Source organism: Melanerpes formicivorus, unplaced genomic scaffold (genome assembly GCF_026170545.1).
Source record: "Melanerpes formicivorus ecotype bairdi unplaced genomic scaffold, bMelFor1.0.p_v2 SCAF_7, whole genome shotgun sequence".
NCBI classification, from domain to species: Eukaryota; Metazoa; Chordata; class Aves; order Piciformes; family Picidae; genus Melanerpes; species Melanerpes formicivorus.
Window position 1 is genome coordinate 9350387 of NW_027142359.1, and position 8821 is coordinate 9359207.

The 8821-nt window shown below is 38.0% G+C and overlaps 1 long non-coding RNA gene across 4 annotated transcripts in view; it reads right to left on the minus strand.

Moving 5' to 3' along the window:
• Positions 1 to 8118, minus strand: part of LOC137442335 (uncharacterized) — a 70541-nt gene extending 62423 nt beyond the window's left edge. For 2 of the 4 annotated variants that reach the window (XR_010987638.1, XR_010987635.1), the window contains exon 1: positions 7700 to 8112. This is a non-coding gene — a long non-coding RNA (uncharacterized lncRNA). Of the gene's footprint in view, positions 1 to 7699 lie in introns of all 4 variants that reach the window. The other 2 variants (XR_010987636.1, XR_010987637.1) reach the window with 2 other exon arrangements.
• Positions 8119 to 8821: the final 703 nt, after the last annotated feature.

The following is an 8821-nucleotide window of genomic DNA, read 5'->3' on the forward strand; positions in this document are numbered from 1 at the left end:
TCTCTTAAAGAAGTGGTTTCAAATCGAGTGAAAAATAATACTTGCAAACAGGAGCACGAGCTTCATGCATGGATAAGAAATTCCATGAAAGGAGATTTTTGTCTTAAAAGGCAGTTATGAAATTCTCTAAACAACTTAACTCCATTCTTTTTTTTTTTTTTCCTGGGGATTCTTAACTAGATACTTTTTGTAAAGTGCTCATAGGCTGTAGTAGAGTATTTGTTTTTACAACTCCCTCTGAGCTTTTTTTTTTTTTTTGCATAGATGAAACCAGTTTCAAGTGGGATGCTGCTAAAAGTAATAATCTTCCTTGCCATTGTTTCGTGGTTCATCAATTTCTCTAAACTGGAAAAATGTAGAGGTAAAGCACAAAGAGGTGTTTGTACTTTTATCATACAATTAAGTCTTTCAGATTTGCACCAACTACACTTAGCTGAAATCATGAGAACAAACTGATTTTAATCATTTTATCTGATCCCACTGTCCTATATTGCATGGCTCTACCCAGGAGACTGGGTAGACTCCTAATATAGTCTGAAGCCTTGACAGTAAAAATAGGCTGGTGAAACACAGCCTATGAATCGCACATACCCATGCACATTTTTATGACTTCCTCTCCTTGTTCTGAGCCCTGCACAAGGCTGCATTTCCACGCAGGATAATTCCCTCTTGTCTGCTTCTCTCTACCCTAACCCTTCTGCAAACCCACCAAGGCAGATCTGCCACATCTCCTTTTACTTACTTAATTTTTGCCACTTCTGAACAGCACTGAAATAAGATGACTGAAAGTCTTTCCTTCATACTTCATACTATACTAGAATGTTGATTAATAGATCATTCAGTAGAAAATTACTTTTTCTTTTTTCTTTTCACAGAGAGATCGCTCATATTTATTCATGCAGGGAAACCAAAGTTTTGAGCTCCATGTGTGTGATGTGGTCACTTCAGTGAGACACATAATGGTGGCCTGAAAAAATTTTCCATGAAATCTCATGATGACTTCAGGCCTGCTCATTACTTCTACTATGCAGTGAATTTCAGAGTTGCTGCCCAAGGGTTTCTAACTCAATCTGCTCAATGGTGGGAATCAAAGAATTGTCAATAGAAATAGAGAGGTGAACCTGGGACAACTTAATGACCCCCAGCAAAGTGATTTAATTCTCATGGCAAAGGGTTCTGTAGAAATTGCAGACCTATTTCAGTACAATGCTTTAAGCACGTGTTGAATTTTGAGCATGGAAGAAGTTTGCTAGATCACTTTCAGGCCGTAGAAATAAGAGCATGCTCAACACTATTACTAGATCAAATACCTGCACAAATACTGGAGGTACTAAATGCGTAGTGCTTAAGTTTGGTACACCTGGTCATGCAGGCAACATGGCACAATTTGTTAAATAAGCCATTACTCTACAGAAGTCAGCATGTTAATGTTGGGCGCACACACAAAAAGTGAGTGTTCAAGTACATGAAAAACATAAGAAAACTAAGATGGAAGTGATTTATGTGACTATCTTCAGAAACAAAGTTTATATCTTCTCTAGTTATGGAAATATAAAAAATTATTTGATTTAATGGCAGGAGGAAAACTGACTGTTTCTGTCTGGCATTTTAGATTCTTTTCAAGTATCTCAGCTGTCTTCAGTACTCTTTGCTGTGGTATCACAATGCTGACCTCTCAAGAATAATCACAAATTCAAAACCTGAATTGTACTAATATGACATAGATGAGAAGCCAGGCAGTTAAATGATTTGCCCAAGGCAACAAAGCATCTTATTGGAGAGCTGAAAGCAGACCTTTTACCATGTCTGTCTGGCCAGTCCCAGAGTCTGGGTTTTGTTTTATGTTCCTGGGCATGTTTCTTCACGCATGTGTTACTTGGACAGCATGCTTGATATATAGCAACGCCCATGCTGCCCACTGCATTTTCTCTAGGATTGTTTTCCAACTTATATTTAAAGAGTGATTGGGATTTTAACAATTAACTGTTTCAACTAAAGAAAAGAAGGCCATCTTATTGAAACTATTTTCGTAATTATTTTCCAGAAAAAATTTCCTGGAAGACTTTGGTTCTTTCTTGCTTCAAGCCTGTAGCGACAATACAAAATCATCAACCACACAAGTGCCATGCAAAACTAAATTGTGAATACTAAATGGAATTTGCATAAAATGTACCAGGAATAAATGTGTTGTTAATCTTTTTGCCTTGTGATCAATAAATAAATAGTCAACTAAATAAACTATATTTTAAAAAAATCCCCCCAAACCAACCAGAGAAACCTCCAAACTCGCCCCCAAAAAAATCAAGACAAAACCCCAAACAACCCCACATCCCCCCCAAAATACTCTTAAAAAATCCCCAAGCCCAAAACCCACCCAGCAACACAAAACCTCCCACAATCACTGAACAAAGCCAGCCAGGTTTTCTCTGTATCACTTTGAATTAATCTTTCCCCTCCTCTTTTCTTCTAAAGGATTTATTTGGCACACTTACCTTATCCATGGGCTAGGTAAAAGCATGGGTTGGACCTCATGCATCTTTTTCATACTCTACTTGCTAAAGCTTGTCAAGTACCCTTATCTTATTTCACAAGTATCTCACTAAATCCAAATAAAATGTTAAGGAAGGCTGCAGTGATGTCATCTGTGTGCATATTTCTGCAGCTAATGTTTGTGTGTGGTATGCACACTATTTGCAGTCTGTACTTTGCATGTAGACCACAGGAACAAGTGAGACCATGCTCATCAACCCACATAGTGTGAGTGGGTATGTGTGTGTCAAATCTGTGTAGGCAAACTAATGGCAAATGAAAATTACAGACATTTTAAACATGAGCATGTTGTACAGTTGAGAAATTATTTTTCTGATTTTTTATTTTTTTTTTTTAAATGTTGGGGTGATTTTTGGTTTGAGAAGAACCATATCCTTCATGGCTTTTTACTTCATTAGAAAAGGCAAAGCAGTTTGTGCTTTAATTCACTTTTGTTCTTGTTGTTCACACTTTGCTTGAAGTTTTTTTGGAGGGTTGATTTGTTTTGTTTTAATATTTGTCAATTAAATGATGCCGAGTACCTGTTTCTCTAGTGTGTGATAAGCGCATGTCTTGGTGCATGCATTTGTAAAAGAGGAACTTGTAATGATTTTTGCCTGAATGTGACAAGATTTCCTGCTGTACAAATAATATAAATTGAATATTCTTAATTATTTTAGCTCATGCTAGAAAAAATTCAGGACAAAGGGGAGATTGATGCAGTGTGCCTTACAATGGCCCTACTGATTTCTCTACTGGCCCTTCCTCTGCACATGGTCAATTAGAATTGAAAATCCTGTGCTGATTTCATTCGCTGGAATTTTTAAGCAGGTCAGGAAGAAAGATGTTATTGAAAGGAAAAGTCTCATCTAAATAAGAAAAGAACACGTGGCCATCTGGTCTAACTGTACCATATCGAAAGTAATTTTGGCTCAGCTGTAGTTTGAGCTTTGCAGCAGTTTGCCAAAATATCAAACAGAAACCTGTTTACATTAAAACACTCTCTGCTCTTTATTTATCAAAATGCAATGCATAGTTCTCTTCATGTCTGTAATGGATGATCTCATCTGACCCCGTTGCCTTATTGAGACTGCCTGTGTTCCTGGTAGGCTCTCTAGCTACTTTTGCTGTGGAAAGGTGTAAGTGAAACAACCAGTGTTCCGAAAGTTTTGGAAGTAATCCTGAGCACTTTATTCTTACAACTGAAACTTGCACTTCTGCTTGAACTAGGAAAGGCTCAAACAAGCAGATACAACAGAACCAGCATGAGGAGAAGAGGCTAGAGGAGAGTTTAAGAAACTAGAACTTGATGTCTGTGCAAATAGCAACATGGAGTTTGTGCACAGAAAAAAAATGGAGGCCATAGGCTAGGAGATGAGCTGTAATAGACATCTTTTTTTAAGGAATAGAGTCATAAATATGCATGATCTTCCATGTTTGCTTCATTTCAACTGTTTAGAAGTTCAATAGATACTCATATGTCAGAATTTTTCACATTTAGGTAAATAAACCCTTTGCTTAGAAATCTAAAACATACAGCCCCAAGTCTCAGGTGCTTGGACAAGAGCAGCTGAAGGATAATGCCTTATTTACAGGCTTTTGTATCTACTGTGTACTTTAGGTAGAGCTACTGAATACATAGTATTCACAGAAGTCCGGAGACCTTTATGGGAGAAGAGGCTAGAGCACTGTACTGAACATGGAGGCAAGGGTCCTGTACTCATATACTCAGGTTTAATGCTTAACTCTTATCTAATTAGTCATTATTTTGACAAAGAATATATACACTGCCACTTGAAATATTGCTTCCAATACAAAGTACTGTGTAAATCACTTCTGAAATTTAGAAGAATTGATTCACATAGGATTTCAGTCTTTAGAAAATGTTGCTTATTGTCATTACCTCAAGAAAATAAAAATCACCAATTCAGAATGAACCAGCAAGTATTATTTTGAACTACTCTTGTAAAACAACAATAACACATTTTATTTTTTCAAGTATAATATGCCAGGAAAAGTAGAAAGGCAATTAGCATATTAATATTAGTGAGATTGTTTATATACATATGCATGTAATTTACAAGGCGATACTTCTCATATATGACCATTGTGTTGAGCTTGCATGTATATATTATGTAAGGTACATAAAATATTCCTTCAGGAAAGTATTAAATCTCTTGCCTTAAAAAAGCCCAACAACACAAAACCAAAACCCACAGGAATACAAATTTGACTGCAGCTCTCAATTACTGTTCTTCATTTCTTTGAAATCTCTTTTCTGGAATCTTTACCTTGCCTGTGGATGTTGTCGCCACTACATGAAACCTTTTGTTTGTATGTCTCTGCTACTGTTTGGAAAGGAAGAGGAATTTAGGACTCAGTTTATGGGATAGCTGTGCTGGATTCCAGTTTTTATAGTGTTTATTACCAATGGCAAAGAAAAAGAAAAAAAAATAATCCTGTCTTTCTCTTAAGTTACCTGTTAGTGTGGCTATAACATAGTTTAAATCTTTTCAAGGACTAAATTAGAAGCACTGTATGTGTGTGCAAGTACATTTGTGTGTAAAAAAAAAAAATAAATTAAAAATTAATGTCTCTTCATGAAAAGTCCATAATGAAAAGCAAAAAAATTAATCATCATGCGTAACAAGACATAATTTGTACCAGAAATGATGCAATTCCAAAGAACTTATAGAACATAGGTCCGCACAGTATGTATTTTAAAATCAAATAGAATAAATGCTTTGAATCTCCCTTTTCCCTGTATGTCGCTGCTAACCCCACCCATAGCCACACCAAAGGGAGAGAAACTATTTTGGGGAGTACTGCATTCCCAAGACCAACTTTCTGGCACAATAATACTGGGCCAGTCGGCATTTCTCTGGGCTCTGGGAACAGGAAGGCTGAGGGTTGCAAGGCTGGCTAACTACTCCGCTGCCATACTCCCTATGGGTTGAAGACAACCTACTTGCAAAGCAAGTGGCTTAAAACTGCCACAAAACTGTCTAGGAGATCTTGCTAATCTCTCTAAATCCATAACATGCTCAAATATTTCAGTCTGCCTTTCAGATGTATGTCTCTGTACATTAACTATTTGCCTTTATGTAGCATTTTGTATAGGCACACAAAATCTTTACTTAATGTTCAAGAGCTACGGTGGTTAAGCGATGCGCGAACTTAACATAAAATACTATGTTGGCTGTAAACCTAATACAGAAACCACTGTAAAATCTGAAAGTGTGGCTGCCCCTAGTCACACTGTGTTGGAAAGTGTGTGCACATATGTGCATGCTTTGTACAATAACACATAGAGATGTTTACAAAGTTTCTTATTTCGTATTTTTTGAAATTTGCAATGAAGTTGAAACCGAGCCTGGCCGACATAAGGAGGAAAGGCTTGTGTTTGTCTTTTAATCTTTCTGCAGCATGGTGCAGACTTCTGTCTGATCTGCACATAGCCGAGCAAGGGGCTTGCCATGCATTGCGTGCAGGCTCCTTGATTGTCGAGGGGGAAAAAAAAAAAAAAAAAAAAAAAAAAAAGAAAGAAAAAAAAATCTGGCTGGAATCCAGACAGGCGAGCGCAGTGCTCTGTTGATCATTGTGTCTAGCCTTCAGGTGTCTCAGCTCACAGTGGGCGGTGGATGGGGGGAGGGGGAGATAACAGGAGGGCAGACAAAGAATAAAATGGTGTATTTTGCATTTTTGAAAAATAATATATACCAAATTCATGTCAAATCCCTTTTTAAAAAAAAAGCTTCTTTTAATGTTCCTTTCCCCGCATTGGGAGCAAGCAAACATCTGTCCAGGAAGATTTATTTAAGCCATAATTAGTAGCGTCTGGAATCTTTCAACAATTTCTCCTTATTGCACTTTTTTTTTTTTTTTTTTTTTTTAAGAGGCCTGCTCATCTTTCACTCAGAAACTGTTTTCACTTCATGCTTTATTAGAGATCCAGCCCAACCAGGACTGAGTCAGATTTCTATTGTCTTTGCTTTTTCCCTTCTGATCGTAGTTTTCAGAATCTAACTTTTAGTAGGGGAGGGGGGATGGGAAGGAAAGTGAAGGCGGAGGGTGGGGGAAAGATCTTATTAATGGTTTTATGAACATGTGGAGGAGAGAAAAAAAGGAACAAAAACACAAATCAGTGCTTCTTATTATATAGTTATCCATTTGGGTTCAATTTCTTTTCGGGAGAAGAGGAAGAAAAAGAAAAGCTCTGCTTTGTTTGTTGCTTCTGTTTGAGAACTCTCATAAATCTTGCCCAGAAAGCAACTTGAGCTTAAAGAGATCTGGCGAGCAAAGCACTAGGAAGCAATTGCAATGTATCTTGCTATGGATATTCTCTTCTTTCTGCCCCCTTCATTCCCACTGCCCCCTCCACCCCAACCTTCTGATACTATGCTGGAAAAAGCCCCACACCCTTTCCCACCCCACCACGAATCTAAGTGAATGCAAGCCACAATCCAGAGGGAGTTAAAGTTGCTTATCAAAAAGCCTCTCCTTGTGCTGAGTGAGTCCAGATATTATACTAGTTGTGTTTTTTCAGTCCAGCCATAATCCTTTTCCAACACTCCCCCCCGCTGGCTCGCTTCTCCCCCTCCCCCCGTGGAAGGGGTGGGATGGGAACCTTGCTCGACTTCATTGTTCTGAATGTAAGAGCTATTTGCCCCAAAGTGTCTTTGCTGTCTTTCATAGCTAATTATAATAACTGTCAGATGTCTGGAAAGTCTGGGCTGCCCTTGCTGGCGGAGTTAAAGTTTGCCTTTATTTTTTTTCCCCCTTGGGGACAGATCAAGCCTGATTAGACACAGAGTACAAATAAAAGTGAACAACATACGTGTGTAGGGCTTTTTGTCTTTGTTTTTCTTTATGAACAAAGCAGCATGCTGGCTATGTCAGGAAGCATTGTGGCATGCAGCATGCATGCAGGCACTGCCCTGGAGGATAAGTGTTGGGGTTTTTTCTTGTTTGGTTTTTTTTTTTATTTATTTTATTTTTATTTTCCTTTTTTTTAATTGAAGTGTGCAAGTATTTCTGAATTTGAATAGCACTTTAGATCCGTGTTCATCTCAGAAAAAGCCACCATCGATTTAGTGCACGAAGCAATCCGACAATTGTAAGGTATTTGCCTTTCCAGGTGAAAATAAAAATAAATAGACCCCGTACTCACAGTTTTGTTGTGCTGTGCAGGTTGCTGTCTCCTTCTGCAGAGACAAGGAGGGTCAGAGGATGTCAAAGGTGCAGAATCCCAGTTTAATTCAGGAGAAATACATAAACGTGCTTCCTGAAGTCGCCTGGAAGTCAGCCACTTGTGCTCAGACATCCCATTGCTGCTCTGCACACTATACTATCTGCAGTTCTGAATTGAACTAAATACTGCCCATGTGAAAGACAGGGGAAACGCAGTCATGTGGGACACACAAATCCACTCTATTGGCTCCGAAGGCACAACTTCAGCATTCTTGCATTTCCACCATTGGTTAACAGTTCAAGCTGAAAGAGTCTAGGTCCTCCTTGTGAGTCCGTTTTCCCTTTATGTGTGGAAGAATGACTGTAGGATTTTACAGTGACAGGATTAGTTAAGAAAGGGACTGAAGTCATCCCTTTGACTGAAGCTGGTGGGTGGGGATTGGAAGCTGTGCTTTTCTCAAGTTGACGTTTTTCCTTTCTCTGCCTGCTTTCTGTGTGTCAGGAAATGCTTGCAGTTAACTCGGGCAGTGTCGAGAAACTGAAGTGACTTTCTTCAGGTTCAGGGCTATGGACTTGACTTTGAGTAACACAGTGTTACAGATCATACAATGATTTTTGCAGGAATACCTCTGTTCTGGCTGGCTAAAATGTGGTTATTTTCTATTTTCTCTCACTCTCTCTCTTTTTTTTTTTTTTTTTTTTTTTTTTTTTTCCCCTCTTCTTTTTAAGCCCAGAAAGGGCTCTATCAGGATCATTTAACTTAAGCTTTTCAATCATATAAACTACACAAATTAATCCATGTTTGAAGCCTAGACTAATAATCTGAGTGATAACAGAAAACAGATTTTACAGAACTATTGGATCTCTAGGGAATATTATGATGTGGTCATAACAATATTTTGAAAGAAGCAATAAATCTATAATTGCTGATATTTAGCAATTTTGTGGATAATGAAACTATAAAGATTAAATATGAGGACTGCCTATTCCTTATTTTGCTGTTCTGTCATTTGCCTGATATAGTTATGCCAGCGTGAGCAGTAATTTGAAACGCTACTCAGTCATGTGTGACATACTTCTCCAATTAACCCTTATTAAAAAG